Source organism: Magallana gigas, chromosome 6, assembly GCF_963853765.1.
Source record: "Magallana gigas chromosome 6, xbMagGiga1.1, whole genome shotgun sequence".
Lineage (NCBI taxonomy): Eukaryota > Metazoa > Mollusca > Bivalvia > Ostreida > Ostreidae > Magallana > Magallana gigas.
Window position 1 is genome coordinate 48172593 of NC_088858.1, and position 22458 is coordinate 48195050.

A 22458-nucleotide genomic window follows, 5' to 3' on the forward strand; every position below is an offset into this window, starting at 1 on the left:
TATCTTTAAATGTTACACAACATGATTCATATGGGCCGGTTTTCTCGAAATTATTGTCGGAAAAGTTCGAGAATTCATATATTAAATATGATTGTGCGTAATTCAATTACAGATTAAAACTACTTGCCAGGCAAAATAACATATCGTTGATTTTAAAATTGATAATAATCAATAAAATCAACTCCCGACAGTACTTCAGTACTTTGATTAAATTACTTTTTTTTAAACTTATTGACTTTTCACAAAGTAATCGTAATGCATTACTTTACTCATGTAATGGTAATTTAATGCATTACTTCAAGAAAATTAAGTAATGGTAATTAAATGCCCTAATTCATGAAATAATGGTAATGTAATGCATTATTTTACAATGTAATTCACCCCAAGCCTGATTCCAACTAAGCCGGAAAACATGAACATGAACATTTAACTTGGTTCTCCAAACGATAAGATTGTATACATTATATGATGTATAAGTCTTCCGAAATGTATAATCTATTATGACCCAAAAAAATATGTGTGTTTCCGGTTTCCCGACCGACCCTATTTTTTATGCGCCGACCCTAACACTTTTTATTCCAAATCCAGATTACCAACCGTAATTGGTTTAAACAAAAGTCTTTACAAATCAGAGTTCAAAAAACGCTTGTAACAATTCAATAGAAAACACCACTTATCAAGGCATTTTAAAGATTTCTAAGTGCAGATTGACAGTATGGATGAAAGTTATCCTTGGTTATTTTAGCTAAATTATCAATGCAATAAATAGTTTCATATGGCAGTGATGTGTTAAAAATTAATATATAGATGTACAAGAAAAAAGCAGAGGCAAAGTTTTTTTTTATATTTGTGGGTGTGGAGACTGCAGACATCGTAAGTCTTTGAATAGGCCCAACAATCATTCACATTATAAATATGATTTTAAAATGCCGCAGTTCAATTGCAAATGAAATTTTTAAAATTAGTCTTAAACCATTAATTATGTATTCATTTTTTTTGGAATTATTGAAAAGATTTAATTCTAAGGCTCTCGTCTGATCAACCAGAATTTCCTCTGTTTCTGAATTCAACACTTACAGTTACGATATTAATGTTTACTGTTATGTCAGTTGACCAGGAAAATAGAACTAATAACCAATATATATTATATATTTGTGGTAATGAGTATTATACTCTGTTAATTTATAGTGGCTGTCATATTTATATTTTCTATTTACATGAAAATAAGATCTTCGTATACATTCCAAATAAACCTTAGATTTAAGAAAGCTTTAATTCTGTAACAGGTGTCACTATCCACGATTTCTCCACCTGTAAAATACATTTTCTTAAAAAAATAAGCTATTAAGGATTCAATGCTTTAATTTACATTTTTACTCATATTTCCTTTTTTCTTATTATGATCTATTTTTCAAAATCCCCGCCTAATTCTACTTGTAATGCGCAATTAACGGAAGAGCCATTGGAACAGCCAAATAATACAGACAAAATAAAGTGCATAACGTTATTAATTTTAAATGAAAAATTTAATTTTTTTCTTGTGTTTGATGTTAAAAAAAACCAATTTTTAATAACAAGTCAAAACATTGAATTCGTTTAACAGTTAACAAATATTAACATTAATGAAATGTTTATTAGCGTAGGCATAATAAACAACGTCGTTATCTGGTCCGAAGTCAGCCATCTTCTTACTTCGAGAAATTAAAAGTACAGTTACTGAAGGAAGAATTGTTAAAAAATCCAGTGTTTGGACTTATTTGCTGTGTTTGGTTGGCGATGTTCACAACATTTGATGTCAAATCAACTTCTCTAGGTACCTGGAAAGTAGTTTCTACGTTAGATGACCCGGTAATAGGCACTAAGGCTTTGTTTTCATCAGGACGAGATGCGGATGCCATGCTCGATAGTGTACTGCTCTAAGATTTCTTCTGATTTGAAGACACTGATCTGTTGTAAGAGCGGAGAGAACTCTCATTTTTATGATTGCTCATAAACATTAATATGAAGAGCCTCATATCTATGGAACGCCATGGCTGCCTTATGTTAGGTGATTTTATTATATGCTGTGGGTCTATTATTATATGCTGTGGTTCTATAATTATATGCTGTGGGTCTATAATTATATGATGTGGGTCTATTATTATATGCTGTGGTTCTATAATTATATGCTATGGGTCTATTATTATATGCTGTGGGTCTTTTATTATATGCTGTGGTTCTATAATTATATGCTGTGGGTTTATTATAATATGCTGTGGTTTCATTATTATATGCTGTGGTTTCATTATTATATGCTGTTGGTTCATAATTTTATGCTGTGGTTTCATTATTATATGCTGTGGGTTCATAATTATATGATGTGGGTTCATAATTATATGCTGTGGGTTCATTATTATATGTTGTGGTTTCATTATTATATGCTGTGGGTTCATAATTATATGCTGTGGGTTCATAATTATATACTGTGGTTCAATTATTATATGCTGTGGGTTCATTATTATATGCTGGTATACTTAAATTTTACACAGACGCTCTTATTATAAATGTTCCTAAACAAAATGGCGGCACATTCCACAGGGTTGATAGGAAAGGTATTGGAGGATTTAAACTTACATCTGTTTCACGACAGGTTCAGGGCTGAAAAAATAACCACAGATATTGTATGTAAATTATCTGCACACGAATTCCAAACTTTGGGAATCTCAAATACAAGGGATATGATGAGATTAAGAAACGAGTGTGTGAAATATGGAACTGAAAAGCCAAAAAAGGTATGGCCTCAGTGTGGTCCTCCGATGTATGATATTAGAAATGTTCCTTGAAAATGGATGCACAATTACTTACATTTCAAACCTTCTCTCAGTGTCAAAAAGAACGATTTACAGAAGAATGGCACAGTATGGACTTAGTAAAATGAATTTTTCAGAAATATCCGACAATGACGTCGATTTAAAACTCGGGGAAATTTTAAAAGATTTCCCCCTCTGTGGAGAAAATCTCTTAAGACAGATGATAACTTTAAAAGGGATAAGGGTTCCTAGGTGGAGACTAAGAGAAAGCAAACATCGAATGGATGAACGTGGTGTTTGTGAGAGACAAGCTGACAGACTTCACAGACGTGTTTATAATGTAACGGGCCCAAACCATTTATGGCACATAGACACTAATCATAAACTTGTGCGTTGGCGATTCATAATTGTTGGCGGAATAGATGGTTTTAGCAGACTGGTGATGTTCTTAAGATGCACAGACAATAATACAGCTAAACAGTACTGCAGTGTTTTTTGTCAGGCGTGGAACAATATGGTTTACCAAATCGGGTTAGATCAGATAAAAGTATGGAAAATATTTCTGTGGCTGACTACATGTTGTCCAAAAAGGTCATGGGAGTATGCTTACCAGAAAAAGCACACACAATCAGCGCATTGAGAGATTTTGGAGAGACGTGTACGATGGGGCTCTTGTATATTTTTATAACTTATTTTATCATATGGAGGACCTTGGTTTTCTGGACTCCCTCAACCCACTTCATTTAGCTGTTGTCAATTATTTATTCTGTTCAGAAATCAACAGAAAGCTTGCATTTTGGAGTGATGCATGGGCTAGGCATAGACTGCGCACAGTAAAGTCAACCCCATTAATTTTATGGACTTCAGGGCAGTTACAAAACCCAGTTGGTCTGGATGAACATGAAAATATGCAGAACTATGGAGTTGAGGGACTTGTAGATGAATTCATTGTTGAGGAAGGCAGGCCAATATTTGAATCCCTTTCCACAATGATCAGTCAAGAATGCCAAAATGCTTTAGAACAAGAATTTCACAGGGATTGTCAAAGTATTGAATAGCTGATTTTCAAAGACGTTTGGATATTGTTGAAAGATACACTTAGAAACAGTGACAGCTCAGATTTATACATGTACAATTACAGGATATTAAACATACCTACCAGTGTTTCACATCATACACGTATATATACATATATTGTTTTAATCTTGTTACCTGTCTTTTGCGTTTGGGCAAAATTGCTAGAAATTATTTTTTTTAAAAATATTGTGTGGAACTAAGCTTCGCATCTTGTAGTGCGTTACCTTTTCTATACATGTACGCAATGTTGAAAACATTATCTTTTATTTGTTTGAGGAACTAAAGTAGAGATGTTCACTCGGCCTCGCCCAATGCCCAGAAATCCAACACAGATTCAATTTTGCGGGTGGGGATCCTACTCAATGTAGTGGTAATAGAGTACATGCAATTTTTTATGCAATAGCAGTTTTATTTTATGCCACTGTCATCGAAGATTTGGGGGTACATAGTTTTTGCCCTTACCGTCCATAGGTCTGTCTGTTTGTCCGCAAAAACTTTAAAATTGCACATAACTTTTGAGTGTGTTGGGGTCTGGCTTTCATATTTTACAAAAGTATCCCTTATGATCAGCCCTTTTTTGCGGTAACACCAAATTTGACCTATTGACCATGAAGTTTGATCAACTTTTACAAGCATTTTCACACTTTAACCTTGGCCATAACTTTTAAAAATTGGTGCTAAGGCTTTCATACTTCACATATGTATTCATTCTGACAAGACCTTTCAATTGGTATATTTTTTAACCTTGACCCAAGAGTTTGACCCACTTTTCAAAAACTTGAACCTTGGTCATAACTTTTGAACTTTTAGCACTAGGGCTCCTCCAAGTCCAACGTTACTAACGTTGCAGTTGGGTATAGTCCACTAATGCATTTTCCATAGGCGGTAATGTTAACGTTATGGTTCATAGCTCCGGCCCTAATTTTCGTTCAGCAACGAGGGACCTCTTGAATGAAAGCTCATCAAATTGTCTCTTTCCTGTTAAAATTTCGTGGTTTGAAGTCAGATTCGTTTTCCGGCAAAATGCGTCTGTATTGAAAAACTCTGAAAATGAAAGTAAAAGTAGGGAATTTCTCAGTTTTGGAAAGGGTGTACATCAAACAATTTCAATTCTTTTCTTCAAATGATAATTCAATTTTGACACTTGTTTTAAAAATTGCAAATCCTCTTTTCTGACATGTGTCAAGCATTCTGATCTAAAATGTCCCAATAAATGTATATACACTCTGCAAGTATAGGGACTATTTTGCTTAAAGGCACTTCTTTGTTGTCCTACCGATTCTAAAAATAGTTAGAGGGATATACCCAATATAAAACAATCATTGTGGTTATTTACAATTCTTAGCTTATATATTCACTCTAGACACTATAAAGAGCCATGATTCCAAATTTGGAAAAATTCAATACATAACTATGGATTTTGCAGCATTGATACACATTTATGAAATTTGAAGAAACAGTCCAGTCATAATTTACCTAAACAACATATAGCTCATTGGCACTCGATGCTCTTCAAATTGCATAAATTGAGGAAACTTTAATCTCAAGGATTAAAATACATGTAAAACATAAACATTCAATATTTTACCAAATTTATTTTGTTCATATTCTTATGAAAAAGCTTAATTATGTCTGATTTTATAAAATTGTTGTCGTAAAAATCAAGAGTTTTTCTTTAGTTACAAAAAAGAATTGTTTTCAAACACCACGAAAAAGGTAAAATAGAAAAGTATAGGAATTTCCCTATCCATCAAGGTATTACATGTAGGTATTGGTTTATAAATAATAAAGTTATATGACTCTATAATGTGAGGACCTCAATTCAGTTTTTGCTCCATTTTGATGCTAGCTTGAGATTACCTCACCTATGACGTCATAATGACGTCATAGTGATGAGTTGTTTTTACTCATATAAGTGTAATATTTGCTGAACTTTTATTTAAGCCTAATTTCGGAACAAATGCACCATGACTTAACTCATTAAATATATGATTGCGCCCATGAGAAAAGGGTGCTTATGACATATTTGACAAAACAGAGAAATAACGTCACAAACATGACGTTACGTCATAACGTCGTCTGAAAAGCGTAAAATATACAACCTGTCATTTTCATCGCGTATAGTTTTTATACCTTTTTCTAAATTTAGTTTTCACATTATTTTAAATAATCACTTATTATACTCTATTTGCACACAAATTTGATTAACTACATGTATTTCTGTTTTTCTCCATATTAGCTTATTGCTCCAAATTGGCTATGATTTGGTGAAGTTTTACAGAAATATTTTGCTATTAATTTTATGTGCACGTGTCTGCTTCACCTATCATAGTTTATCATAGTTTAATGTAGGTTACATATGTCCAAAAATAAAAGCGAGATTTTAAAATTCGCAAGATGCGCTTCTCGCGATTTTACGCGGATATTAATTCCTCTCGTTTAAAAATATGTATGAATCTACGCTAATAGTTCGTGGATTAAGAAAGCAAAAAAAAAAAATGAACATAACAAATACATGTACTTAAATCGTCTTAATTCATCAAGTACCGTTGCCGGTATTGTTTTAACTTTAAACTTATTTTCCTGAATCATTTTCTAGTAAATTACTAAAAATGCAGTAACTGCTGTAAATTCCTAATTAAACGCGAGGAATTAATATCAGCGTAAAATCGCGAGAAGCTCGTCTCGCGAATTCTAAAATCTCGCTTTTAATATTCCGACACATGTAAACTACATGAAACTATGATAAAATTTCGGCATTCGCGATTTTATGTTCTCGTGATTTGATGGAGAATCGTTGAATCGCGGAATTAAGTACTCGCGTAAAATAAGGAATCTACAGTAAACCATTTCTGGTTAAATAAGCTGAAAGAAGACAGTAAAATCTATCTAAAGATAAGACAAATACAAATCTGCAGTTCTGCACAAATCTCACCGATTCGATAAATACTTGTATTGTTTAATTTCTCATAAGTTTAGCTAACAAGTGCTTGTGCTTCCTCACACACTCTTAATATTAAATAAAACGCTGCATTTACATGTACAAAATGAATCTGATATGCCCTTAAAAACACAATTCCTTGTTTTTATTCTTAACGAGGCCGAATCTAATTATTCCAACCCTATATATTTTGATGAAATATCTTGCATGAAATTTTACTGTTATATCAATTGTTTTTAGATAACAAAAATATTAACAGCCCCGATTTCCTATGTAGTCTTGAATGTTATCAAATTTTTAGAAGGCACTATGGGAATTTGTTGAAAATGCGCTAAATCTAACTTTTTCCGCATATATATATTTTTTTTTTATCTCTGCCCATGATTTTTTTCGACCGATGGATTTAATGTTTAGAACTGGATCGTGAGGGTTTCAGCTCTGTCAGTATCTATAGAGCTATGATTCACACCTGGTTTTTATGAACTTGGAGTGTATAGTAAGCCCAAATGAAATAAATAAATGCTTTCTCTGGCGATTTATGCACGGTATGAAGATGGTAACGTTGCAAAAAAAGATAAAAAATAAATAAATAAATAAATAAATAAATAAATAAATAAATATAATTAACATAACACGCCCAAGCGATGCATTTTTTTTCTGCGATGATCGCTGCCGTCATTACCTGTATGAATAATCAATGAACATATTTTGTTGTTTCTATTTACATCCTCATTTTAACAGATTAATGAATTGTTCGTAAAGAGTAGGTAAAATTAACTAAATCATTCTTAATGTACATCAATACGTTAAATGAACGGAAAGGATAAATCATCTTAAATGGGAGGTTTAGTCTGACATCATCATGATTCTTTCGTGCAGTCCAAATTTTTCCTAGCTAGGTCGATTAATGTTTGGATCAATTGATAAACGGAGCGTGTCTATTTCAGTCCTGTCAGTTTCAACAGAGCTGTGAATTACAAATAATTTTCTTTAGAAATAGAGGGAATCATACTTGGTTGATGTGATTGTAAACAAAGAAGTTAACCCAATGTACAACTTAATAAAAACACCATTTCATGTTCTTATCATGTTCCTACCGGCGATTTTGTTTTTAATACTGTTGTATGTGTTTTAAAGGTGTTAAACAGTCAAAATCTTTAGTGGTCCGATTCAATGTAATGAACACGAATGAATTTAAATACGCAGAAAGTCACTATCTGGATGTTGGTTCCTGAGAATGATTCAGAAATGATGTAATCATACGATTATACTTTTAAAAAAAATTAAAACTTCCTATTTCAAGTTATATATTTAAACGACCCAGAACAAAAAAGGTCATGAAATAGTACCAAGTAGATAAAAGGAAAGAGTGATTACTATTACCTCCAAATTATACATTGACATGATTTCTAAATATACGTTACAAACAAAAACTAGACGATAAACAAAATTGTACATTATGTTCATGCATGTTTTTCATATACAAGATTCTTTAAGTCGCACGCATTAGTGAGAAACTGTTATCGTGCCAGTACCTACGGTGTCGCAAGAGTTCAGAATATTTTTCCAAACATGAGTAGTTAGTGATAATGTATTACTAAAAATGTTTGACATCATAATTACAGCTCATATTTTTACTTCCATATATATAATTATTGACTCGCTATTTTCTGCTTCAATACCGATAAATCAGGATCGGAAAAACTGTAAAATATTATTAATGTTGAACCTACCTCATATTTTTTATCGGAACTTATTTTTTAATTCGATTAGCATTAATTAATCAATAACTTTGTAATCGTTAAGACCAATCTCGATATATATTCATTTTCTTGTGACAATTACTGAAGAACTTGAGAATATCAGACGGTTTCACGATCCCGTCCGAACCTTGGCTTCATTTTCATATTTATTTTAGTCGATGGAGCGGATTCATTAATATATTTACGACTTTGGTGAAGTGTGTAAGACTTAAAAATGATTTATAGCGCACAGCTCGCCGGCGCGCAGCGCCGGCGAGCGAAGCGAGCTCTAAGAACCAGTGTGCGCGGGAAAAAGAACGAGCTAAACCTATAGTTCATGAAACACAATTTTTTGTCTACGTCCCATAATGCTCTCTAATGTTTTCACCCGTGGTGCTATGCCAAAAATGGCCGACTTTTAACTCGTAATTTACAGTGACTTAAAGTTTGAAGACACGTTTTGAGTACCGCATATGCTATGGCGAGACTCAAAAGATTAGTTACATGCTTCCATACCTCCGTATTGAGTCGAGAAACGTAAACAAAGATGATCAAAGTCATGGATGACGTCACAGTGCACTCGCGCTATATTTCCCGCGATAAATTTAGAGGTGGATCAAATATCTGTAATGCGTGTACTAGCTATTCCAGAATAGACTGCGATACCTGCCTCATTGACGGATGATTTGTTTTTAATTTTTTTTAATATAGAGATTTTATGTATATATATATTAGCAAGAGTCATACTTTACTGTCATTACGATCCATTTTAAGCTAATTGTGCATGCATGAGTAGGGAGGAAATAAACAATAGGACATTTTGAAATAAATGAAAAGGAATAAAATGAAAAAAATAACCAGTTAAAAAAATTATGTAGATATTGCATATAGTCAGACCATTAAATTTAAAAGTGGGAAATTACACACCTACAAACATGCAGGTACCGGGCTCTCTCTTTCTCTCTCTCTCTCTCTCTCTCTCTCTCTCTCTCTCTCTCTCTCTCTCTCTCTCTGGGAAGAGGGTTGCGCTGTATGTATCATAACCATTAAAATTAGTACATTTGGCATACTTGTTGTAGAGCAATACTCTCTCAAAAATTCTTTGACGTTCGTTGATGTACCTAAATAAAACTATAAGTTGACAATGATGCAAGGTATGTGTATAAATTCTTGCTGCGCTCGCCATAACGGTAGCACCGTAAAACATATTATACATTCAAAACACGGAATCAATCTCTGCATACTGCATGTTTTTTCTATAATACTAAAATTACATATTTGCTGTGGAATAGTCACACATAGATGAAAAGTGTCTGGATGTTATTTTTCAGGTGTGTGCACGCCCGAAATGTGAATAAGCAAAGGCGGTTGGGGGGGGGGGGGGGTGGGGGTTAGCAATTGTAGAAATCACAGTAGTTCGAAAAAAATGTGTCTAGAAGCGACCGGAAAGTAAAAATATCCCACATACATTAAAACAAATATCTTTTTAAATTATGTGAAATTTATTAATATTGGATGGGGGGTGAATATCATCCGATCCAGGGATGGGGCGCTCTTTTCCATAAAGTCTGCATAAATTCGAATGGAAAAAAAAATTGAACAGGAAGAGTGATGTAAAGGGCATGATCCCAGCAGTGGTAGAGTTAATTACTTTAAAAATTTTTCTTATTGTGTTTATCTGTGAGTATACAGGTTAAAGTTTAGTTACTGTAGACTCCAAAAGAATAGTTCAGTGCTGCTACTATATAATTGCATCAATAACTTGTACAATGGATCATGATTTAACAAAATTGTATAATACCTTACTTCTGATATTGTTTTCAAAGTTCATTACTAAAATATAACATATTTAATAATGTCACGAAAATCGCATAATTTATGTTGTTTAAGAACAAAAGCTACTAATATATTTTAGCTATTGATTGTTTATATGGAAAAGACAGTGTTTGTGTAAATGAAATATGTTCGCATAGAATACGCCACTAACTAGTTTCTCGTTGATATCCTCAAACAAACTGAAACTAAACAACCACCATTTTTTTTCCGAATAGTCACTTTTCACTGGCAGACAACTGCGCTGACAGAAAAAAATAACAACAAACCTTTGTTTCTGAAATAAATGAATAACATAGATGCAAGCATACAACTATATACAGCAAAGTGAAAAGATGCTGATAACAAAATGCTGTATTTTATGTTCATTAAACGACTAATTCACCGTAATGATTGTTGACGTTGCGTATGTGAAACACGACGTCATGATTTTCCTATTGAAAAAGCATCACTGTAAATGGGCAAAAAACTCTACTTGGAATAAGCGTATAGCCATAAAATTTTAGATTTGAGAATTTTAAGATGTGTTTTATTCAATTATGTAAAAATCTAAAAATGTGCAAAAAATGTCATAAGCACCCTTTTCTCATGGGCGCAATCATATGTCATAGGGAAAAGAAACTTGCTAATAAGGATTTTTTCTTTTACTCTTGTATATTGTTACCATGGTAACAAATTTAACAACAATTATCAAAAGACATATCCTGTGGAAGAGAGTCTTCATTTAACTAAAGTTCAAAATCCAGAAGAACAAGAAATACCCACAAAGTCTGGGAAATATGTATAATCAATGTAAAGTTTCCCAGTATCTATAATATTCTAAATTATCTGCATGTAAAAATTACTGGCCATGCAGGGTATATAGTTTTTATAGGTTCCTTCTTTTAAACTTGGACGAGTGAAGTTACAAAAATAAATTTTACTTACATCAAGTGTGGCTCATTGTTGTGTTTTATTCTTTGAAGAAGACTTCCATTTCAATTTACATGTTATCTAAAATGAAATGTTTTGAATTGAATTCTACATTATCCAACACTATTCCCAACATTTGCAATTCCATATCAAAAGCAGCCATATGTTGAGAGAGAGAGAGAGACAGACAGACAGACAGAGACAGACAGAGAGAATTAGAGAGAGGGGGAAAGATACAGAAAGAGAGAACAGATAGGCAACAATAACTACATCTTCATGGACAACACATCTATACAGCCTAAAGACCAACACCCCCCCCCACCCCCCAATAACATTCAATATCAACCCCCACCCCAACATATTGATCTATTTTTTCAATAGTATGAATAAATAAATACTAGTAAATATCTATTTAAAATGATTACTGATAATTTCATTCAATTTTTATTATGATAAACAAAGATAGATTTTGTGGATTAAGTACTAACCAACATGGTAGGCTTCTACATGTTAAAGAGTGCATACCTACATCTTCGGTACATAATAAGTCATGTCATATGCATGACAAATTAATTTATTCCAATTTAATGCAAATCTATCATCATAAATACAGAATTGGAACCTACCGGACACTAATACAATTCCCTTACAATGCAAACTAATCTTAGATAGCTGGACACTGCTAGAATGAAGTATTTTTCCTCACCGGAAACTTTCTGCTTTTCTACTTTCACTTTTGCTCGCTTGAAATGATCGCACTAAAAACCCGAAGTGATATTTGGTTTCAAAATTTATAAAAATGTCTTCTAAACTCATATATAATTAGAAACACACCTACATTTTCATTTTTTTTATGTAAAAACTCAAAATAAATTACATTCAAATTAAAATCACAATTTCTTTAATTTAAATTGGTTTTTTGAAAATCCCGGTGGGGGGGGGGGGGTGTTGTGATGGATATTTTCTTGGAAAATATGCTATTAAAATGATTAAACTTGTTGAACTGGTTGGAAATTTTGTTTATTCACATAAATGAGAAGATATACAAAAGAAAAATGCACGTTTATCATAATAATTGCAAATAAACAAGAAATATGCTTTACCAGCATGGAGCTCAATATGGGTATAGTCCACTAATGCATTTTCCATAGGCGGTAATGTTAACGTTATGGTTCATAGCTCCGGTCCTAATTTTCGTTCAGCAACGAGGGACCTCTTGAATGAAAGCTCATCAAATTGTCTCTTTCCTGTTAAAATTTCGTGGTTTGAAGTCAGATTCGTTTTCCGGCAAAATGCGTCTGTATTGAAAAACTCTGAAAATGAAAGTAAAAGTAGGGAATTTCTCAGTTTTGGAAAGGGTGTACATCAAACAATTTCAATTCTTTTCTTCAAATGATAATTCAATTTTGACACTTGTTTTAAAAATTGCAAATCCTCTTTTCTGACATGTGTCAAGCATTCTGATCTAAAATGTCCCAATAAATGTATATACACTCTGCAAGTATAGGGACTATTTTGCTTAAAGGCACTTCTTTGTTGTCCTACCGATTCTAAAAATAGTTAGAGGGATATACCCAGTTGCCGCCATTTTTGTGCTTGTAAATGTAAACTCCAAAACGAGAAATCCGGATTCAAATAGCTAGTTTCGAATAAACCGACAGAATATATAATAATACACCTACAGCATATAATAATGAACCCACAGCATATAATTATGAACCCACAGTATATAATTATGAACCCACAGCATATATTAATGAAATCACAGCATATAATTATGAACCCACAGCATATAATTATGAACCCACAGCATATAATTATGAACCCACTGCATGAAACCACAGCATATAATTATGAACCCACAGCATATAATTATGAACCCACAACATATAGTAATAGATCCACAGCATATAATAATAGACCCACAGCATATAATTATAGAACCACAGCATATTATTATAGACCCACAGCATATGATAATAGACCCACAGCATATAATTATAGAACCACAGTATATAATAATAGACCCACAGCATATAATTAAATCATCTAACATAAGGCAGCCATGGCGTTCCATACTCTTAAGATCTGCGAGATGGCGATTGATGGCGGCTCTTATATTGATTAGGCTATTCTTATGATAAAGAGGTTCCTCATTCTGAGATTCACTTTCCTAAGTCTGGTACCCGCCCCCGCCACTGCGTTTCACTTCGTTTTGGGGTCAGGTAAAGGCCGACGCCATTTAAAAATGGCGACCTCCAGAACTGGAAAGAGGTAGGAATTTACACTGAAGAAATAAATCGAGAATATCTTCTTATAAATATAAAAAATAATTCGAACAACGCACACCGAGTGTAGATTAGAATCAGTTGTATCGAAATATGTAGTTTTAGTAGTATGTTAGAGTCCTTTTATTTATTAATCTCCGTTTTTTGACAATGTTTACATACCCCCGTATTAAATATCGGTCTATAATTTTTTAACCAAGGATGGCTTAACTTTCTAAATGAGTTGACAAGTTCACCTAAGCTACACACAACTAAAAATCATTGAAAAATCGGCAGAGCCACACTTACATGACTGAAAATTCATATGAAATAGCTCGAATTTCCTCTATGTCAATCATTTAATACATTATTTGATAAGATTTCGTTTGGAATAAATGTGCAGATGTGTAGAAATGTTCATTCAGATCATATTCTTTCAAAAAACGTAATGTATTAATTAGGAAACGTACTTACGACTTTTGAATTGCATTCAAATAAATTCGAATTTACTCTTTTTTTAAATGTTTGTAGCATAACAGTGTTATATCTAAATTGTTATAATTTCATATAAATTAATAAATGATATGAATAACTTGAAGTCTTTTGTCATAATATTGTAACTTTTTTTCTTAATTTTGTTTATATTAGCCTACAAGCAGATTATGAAAAATATGAATCAGGGTTATTTACACCTTGTTAACAGAAGTTGAATTCAAGGGTATACTTGTAATTTTCATATTTATAAAAGGGAAAATATTTTTCAGGGAACAAAATGAAAGAATACCCTCCTTTCACTCTTATGCAGCGGTTCCCAGAAAGAAGAGGGGTAGGGATATGAGTTCCCCTACGAAAGATACTCCTCTGCAACCATCAAAGAAACAGGAAGTTTGTGTAGGATTTTAAAACTTTAGCTTATTGTTTTAGATGCATCATGATCATCGTGACTGCTCATATGGAACATTTTACACATATAACGAAACATATAATTTATATAGAGAAATTTATGATACTTATTAATGAAAAATATGATTTAAAAATTTCTGCTATTGTTTTATAGTCCCTTGAAAATAAAACGAAAGCATGGACTTTAGAGGAAAATGTGTTCCTAGAAACTTTCCTTAACCAAGCTGGTGGGGTTCCCAATGAAGGGTCAAATTTATTTTGGGAAAACTGTGCTGTTAAGTTAAACAAACATTGTGGAACAAATAGAACTGGTAAAATTCTTTGTTATTTGAAATGCAGGTTTTCATTTGATTTGTTTGTTATTTACTGATAATATCTCTATAACATATTTAATATGTTTTTATACCCAAATTAATACCGTAATTAAATTTTTAGGAGAAATGTGCCGCAGTAGAAACAGGAAAGTGAAATCCCTATTTGAAGGTGCAAGTACATGTGGGGTAGCATCGAGATCAGTCTGCACCCAGACAGAAAGTGTGTATGCTTCCACAGAAACACATGTGGAAACGCAAACATTACCAGCAATACCCATCAAGAACAAAAAGTACATTTTCTTTAAATTCCTAATTTCTGAAGATAAACATGTTAAAAAATATTTCATCTAAATATAATCCTAATTTGTAAATTTTTTTCTTTTCTTTTTCAAAATTATCATAGAACATCTACCAGTTTTTGGGCAAGCTTAAATGCAGGAAACATATTTAAGAACCAAGAGAAATCGCCAATCCAATACATGTTAAAGTAGATCCAGTGTTCTGTGACGTCACACTTTTTTGTAAAACTATGAATTCTTTAAAAATTGTGCAAGATAGTTTTATTTATTTTATGTGAATATAATCACATGGATGTAATAAGAATTATTGGTAGGTTCAAGATATTTTCGCACTTAATTAAGGTCTTCCGTTTCCAACGGAAGACCTTACTATTATTCTGAAAAATTTTCAAATTTCTTATTATTTTTTTTTTTCTTCTAGACGCCAACTTTGATCCTTAATATCTCGCTCGTTTGTTCACCGATTGTTTTGAAATTTTCAGGACTGATAAAATGCCGCGTGATGTTGTCGTTGCATATTTTAGTTGAGGAAAATCCCCATTCGGTTTTGAGTTATTCCCCTTTTAGTAAAATTTAACGACTTCTTTTGTCCAGGGGGGTTTAGCTATAACGATGACTGGCAGAGTCTCAAAGATGGGCTGGTTTGGAAGCTAATACATTGAATTTGTGCGAGATATATTTTATTTATTATTTAAATGCAAATAAAAGGGGTGGTATAGATGTTGAAACAAAGGCAAGAAAAAAATTCAAAAAAATTCGCGTATTTTCCGTGTTAGTTTCCTACCTGATAAAAATTTGTTATAACATGTATTTTAAAAGATCTTGGTCTTACCAAGACCTTTCATTCGGTATACAGAAAAGGGGGCTGGCCCCTATAATTAAGGAGTTAGATGCGTCAAAAGTTTCTTGTCAATAACTTGTAAAGGAATAAAAATTTCTAATGCATTATTGAAGCAAAGTTGTAAAGAAATTAATTTTGAATCCTTCCGTGGTATTCAATTTAATGTTTTCGTAATTTATAGCCAGTATTTGCAGAAACAATTGTTGTCAGTTCGGTCCATTTTTGTGGGGGTGCGCACGTTTAGGAGGTTATGAAAGGGCTTTTTGTAATGCACTAACTGATACATGCAGCGCGCAAAAATAATTCTACATAAAATTCCCAAATGTTTTTATTCATATGTACATATTCATTTCATAAAGATGAACGTCTTTGACCTTATTTTTGTTGTTTGTTTCATAACTGTGTCCCTTTCTATATTTAGATGCATTACGAGACTCAGGTAACCGATCGATAGAAGAGTCGCTAGCTGTATTCAGGCCGTCGCCTTGACGACAGTGCATATGCTTGTAGAGCTGGACGTACACATGTTTAACGCCCCGTTACTGTAACAGAGACATTTTGAATTGTTTCAGTACTGGGAGATGTGTTAATTAAATGGTTCGAATGCATGGTAATTAAACTCAACTTTTCTACAGTACGTATACACGGCCGTCATATAAAGCACAATGTGTATTACTGACATGACAAATGTACGCTGGCAATTTAAACGAACGCGGGATTGCTCCCGATAGAACATTTCTTTTAAAGCAAAACAAAATACTGATTTCCGATGGATATAATATTATCATCGTGGAGATGATTTTAAAAAGGTAACTTAATATTCGTATACGATAATATTTGAATCCAAAGCCGCTATTTTTAAGTAACGGTTATTAGGGATATTAATTATGACTTGCCCCGCGTTTCACGTTTTTTACTTGCAATGCATCTACAAACGAAAATACCAAACAACCTTCGGCAGCAATTTATAAATAATTTATTACATACTAGTACACAATATTAAAGAGATAATTAAATAAATTGTGCTTTATAATTGTACTCGCTATCTTCCGTGGAAATAATGGCATGGAAAAAATGTTGTTCAATGTTCATCAAAAACGATGTAGCCTTAGCAATCGAAAATAATTAACAAACTGTATATTGATAGATTGACACATTAACAAACATTCAGACGCGCAATGTATTTTTTGCAAATTCTATAAAATGTAGACTCAATAAGTGAATTTTTCCGTTTGGGGTATTTTGAATCACATGTGTACGCTATGTGTACATGTACATATAGATTAATAGCCATATAGATAAACACTTTCAGTATTGAATTTTTAAAAGATATTTTGTACATGCAAAGCAATCCAATGCAAGGGCTATTAAATTCGAACAATGTACATACGGTAGGGATCGAACTGATACTGGTTCTGCTTGTTCTACAAACAGCGAATGAAATGCGAAGTATTAGGGTGTTATTTTTTAAACAAATAAGTATTGCTCTCTTAAAACCTTGCATTACTAAACAAAGTATTTCATCGGAAGCATTATTAGTTACCTTAGCTGCATATATGTAGCTCTCCGTCTGGAAAAATTGAGTACCATCCGAAATTTTTCATACAAGGGCTATACAGACTTGCAGCTAACATTAACTTAGAATTGCCGCTGTTCATAATTTCATTAAAAGACGCGCAGATTCAAGTGGTTATATGTCGTTTGATATGGGATATATGATGTCTATTTATATTATTTTAATTAAGCACAGACGAGACGTTCCTCAATTTTATATAATTTTCCTTGATATTTCATTCCTTATTTATTAACATTTAAACCTGTTAATTCCAAAAAATTTAGAGTACATTACCAGGCTCGTTTTGGAGCTAGAATATTTCGAACTTCCCTTAAAATAGCACGCAAAATGCATTTGAATGCTTATAAGTAAAGTCATACTATATATTTTAATTTGAACACTTTATATTCAAACCAAAAAAATCATATTACATAAAAATTTAATTATGAAATAACAAAGTGGAAATCTTAATTCACATTGTGGAGATAGGAAAAATGGAAGATACATGAAGGTCGCGTTTGACCTTAATATTATACAAGCAATAGCTTTCCAAAAAGCCTGCCTGACTACCCAAATTTATTCAATGGAAGCATGCATGTATCAATTAGGCTATCTTATAAGAAATGAAATTTAATTTTCGCTGCGGATCATAAATTATTAAACTGAACGTGCAGAGTTTAGAAGCAATTTCAATCTTTTTCTTCGATCGAGTGCATGTACCTGTATATCACTGGAAATTAAATCATTTCATTATTTTAAATCATTTTAGGAATGTACATGTATCGAATAATCTCAAACAGCTAAATTGAAAATTGAATTAGTTATATATTAGATGCAAAATAAAAGACAATTTGTTATTTCTAACCATATAGGAAAGGATATTCAAACACGTACATGTAGCATCATTATTTGAAAGTGTGTGTGGGGGGGGGGGGGGGTTTAGGTGGGCAGCTTCATCAAAAAAAAAATCTTGACAAGGAATTTAAAAAAGGGGGAATTTTGAAAATCCTAATCCGTAGGTGGGAGGGGGTATTTACATTTTAACTTCAATTTAGTTCAATTAGAATTACTTTATTTTTTGGTTCCATTTATTACATGCTCCGACAAAAGAGAAAGATCCATGATATCTCTATTTATTATATGACCAGTTAAGAAAATAGAGTGGGTAAGACCATCTACACATCATGTGCTCTGGCCTAACTTGGACTCGCCCACTAATCGGCGAGCCAAAATTATGAATGAGACGTATTATGGCGCGAAGTCTTTCTTACCATTCACACAACAGCTGAGATCTCAGATAGATCCATCGGCATAGATCCACTGGGAGGGTGTCAACTAATAACTACATATATTTTACTTTGGATTGAATGTTTTAGAAGAAATCTATCGAATTAACATACACACTTAATTGACTAGCAATTGTTAGATGTACATTTACATTTGTACACGCGAGTGAAACCCTTTTCCAGATGAATGAAATCGCCCAATTGATCGAAAATCGGGTCACACGTACCCCACTTCGGCGAATTACTTGTACGTAGCCCCTCCAGTAAATATTCCAATTATATGAATTTACATTTGTTTTAATTAATCCAAACTGATGATTCTTTGTTAATGATGATAATCCAACACCAACTATTACTTACATTGTACTACTTAGACAATGTGTATCATCTTGTTGCGATGACACCTCCCTCTTTTTTTTTTGACCTTTCAAATATGGCAATCTATTTTTAAATCAGGATTACACACGTGCAATGTGAAATGCCCTTTTAATTGAACACTCTTGCTCATTGTGCTTATTACATCCCATATAACGTTTTCATCAATTATGAATATAAATGTTGACACATTAAAGATGCATCCTCAGGCAATTATTAATTCAAGCTTGTGGGTGCCCCCCCCCCCCCCCCCCACACTTTTTCTCACAGCAACAAATTTTTTGAAAATTTACTTATAAAAAATTGAATTATTTAGGATGTAAAAAATTTATATAAAAATAAGGAAATTAGGATTGAAATTGAAGTTATATACATACTACGCCAGACCCCCCCCCCCCCCCCCCCCCACTTTCAAAAAGGATGCTTCGTGCCTGCATAAAGATAACAACATCCAAGGGCCTTCCGTCATTTTCAAGCCATGATAAACATGATAAAAAGGACTCTCAAAGTAAGAAAATAGACGCAAAGTAATCTGCATTCATGGCATATGTTCACATTGTATGATGTGTCTCAAAATTCCTATTTTGGACTCGTCCACTATAACTACGAAAAAATTAATGAATGAGACATTCTGATTCTGGCGCGGAGTCTTGTAAATGAAATTTCCATTGATCTGAATGGATTTTTCCGTGAGGGTCGGGGTACTAGGTATAAAAACAAATTTAATCGTTCAAAGTTTTGAATTGTTAATAAAGATATATCAGATCGAATGTTTTAGAACGATTTATAAATCCAAAATACAGTCATTTTAATCTGTTGACGCGTGAGCATATGTATTAAGTAGGCGGGCATCCCTACACCCTATTAATTGAAGACAAATGAAATCGCGTCCAGCAGAACTCCCTGGCATTTTAGTGTTTGTTATTATAAATTTATGATTTTGTTTGTTAATAACAATTCAACATCAATTATTAATTAACAATGTACATCTAGTACGCTTATACACAATTTTGTTGCGATGACCCCCCCCCTCCCCGGACATTTACCTATTTTTAAATCAGGATTACACACGTGCTTGCATGTGCAGAAGACAATCTGGAACTTAACTGATAACTATATCATCTCTTTGGAAATTTATTTCTCCGTAAGCAAATACGTGTAGTAACTGATACATGCAATTGTGAAAACCATAGAGGAATGCATGATCTGCGCATAATAACTAACTGCTTGATGCAATATTTCTTTTTTCCAACATGTTTTAAGTCAATGATAATATGAAAATATATGCTTGACTTCATATCGGAAATTACTCATTTTCTTTATTCCCCTTTTCAATAAACAAAACAAACTAACAGACCAAATTGATCCAGATAAATATAATTATCAAAAATAAACCTAAAAAACAAACTACACTTTCATCCTTCACCCACAATATTGCCTTTTCGATATTTGTCATCGTGGTAGATCCGTGTAACAATCTATTAAGTAGGTGCTTGCACGACATAGAACCGGCCCTTGCTGATCAACGTTTTCATTAACACATATAAAGGAAAAAAAAATATTTAGATTTTTTCTTGGATTTATTTTGATGTAAATAAAAAAGAGAAGAAATTAGTTCTATAATATATATGCGATGTAAATCTTTTTTCCACGCAATATTTCGTATAAAACAACGAAGAGTAGTATCTTGAAACTTCATTCAAAATTTGATTAGACCTTTAAATTGTAAAATGCTAACATTGAAAATTGTGCCCGATTTCTTTTTTTTTTAAGATAAAATTTATTAAAAAAACTGATTCTTTGAGACAAAATAAATTGACATAATCAGTTTGACATTCTCTAAAAGCAGTTCTGTAGCTCTTAGTCTGAAAAAGAATCGGATGGACGACCTAGGACCCAGATCGTCCATCCAAATTTCTTGAATATTGCCATTTCTTTCGTACGCGGACGCATGTTGGCCGAATACTCACCGAGACTAAATGGTTCGTATTTTAAGTTTTAACTGCGTTTAAAGGTAATATTGGAATTCCGATAATTTTGAAAATGATTAATTAAATAAAAATGGTTAAAATTACCGTTAAATTACCGGCATCGGCCTTCCCCATGCGCGAATCTAGAAGAGTAGGGTGAGGGTTCCAGACCCCACCCCAACTCAACCCCCACCCCAGGAAAATTTTTCTTATCCGCGCATGCCCCCCCCCCCCCTCAAAAAACAAAATTATTCTTCAGAACCCCCTGTAAAATTTCCAGGATCTCCGCATACATTCTAAAAGATTCATTGGCCCTTGCTTTCGATAAAAAATGCGAGTAAAATGTTTGGTCTTTTTACGTTCATACCGGGCATACCCACTGTGTGATTATAATCGTCGTCCATATTCTGTGTATATTGAGTCAATTATGATGATTCGATAAGTTTCCCAAAATAAAATGCACATGCAAAAAAAACAACATGCGGCGAATCAAACTTCAGACAACTTTTAAAGATCTGTATTTGCTTATATACATGTACTTTGTTTCTTTTACAGTGTTTATACATCTAATATTGCACCATGGTCAGGTATCAATGTTTATATTACGTCACAAGTATGACGCAGCTACGACGGAAGACCTAATCGTTGCTTGCAACGAGCTCGTCTCTAGTTTTATACTAAATTTCCAAATGTTTATATATTTTATCTATGCAAAGGGGAAATAACTCTTTTTCTGACTTTTCTCTCAGTTGTATGTCTAAATGCTATAGTTTTTCTTATTCCAACGATTAATTTTAAAATATTTTTGTAATTTTAGTTTTCTGATAAAGTTGACATTATAATTAAACAAGAAAAACAAATTTCTGCCTACAAGATTTTACTTTTAACAACAACAAAATACATTTTTCTAATGTTAAAATATGCCTTAGTTTATGTTTATCTGGCATCTAAAAAAGTGCGATGACATGCATATTTTTTCTAACAATTGATGACATTTAAGTCTATTAAGTCGAAATCAGTTCGGTTTTTCAACTTTCGTCAGAGAATTTTACGAGTATGGAGCTACCTTAAGGTCTAGGCTTGAAGTAGAAAGTATAAGTACAGATGACCGTGCAGAGTTACTTACCTCAGTACTACACTCTGATGCTACCACTATAGCTGATTGTATATTTAAAATTCCAGCTCTGAAATTTGCGGTACAAAACAGATTTCTATTTGACATAGAAAAATCTGCGGCATCCAAATGTGTTCGATCAAAATTAAGTTATCTGTTTCCAAAAGACTACAATAGTCTCAGAGACTTTTCTTTTAAGGAACTGTTTTCAGAACTAATGGAGAAACAGCCTTTCCTGCT

The 22458-nt window shown here is 32.9% G+C and overlaps 1 long non-coding RNA gene and 1 pseudogene across 2 annotated transcripts; one reads left to right on the plus strand and one right to left on the minus strand.

The window, feature by feature from the left end:
- The first annotated feature begins 2428 nt into the window (after positions 1 to 2428).
- Positions 2429 to 3847, plus strand: LOC136276404 (uncharacterized; annotated as a pseudogene).
- Positions 3848 to 4718: 871 nt separating this feature from the next.
- Positions 4719 to 12870, minus strand: LOC117692667 (uncharacterized). Of its 2 annotated transcripts, XR_010715132.1 has the most exons (4): positions 12398 to 12870; positions 11921 to 12052; positions 11310 to 11375; positions 4719 to 4910 (listed from the first exon to the last, which is right to left on the minus strand). It is a non-coding gene; the product is annotated as an uncharacterized lncRNA (long non-coding RNA). The 2 variants fall into 2 exon arrangements; XR_010715133.1 differs by lacking the exon at positions 11921 to 12052.
- Positions 12871 to 22458: the final 9588 nt, after the last annotated feature.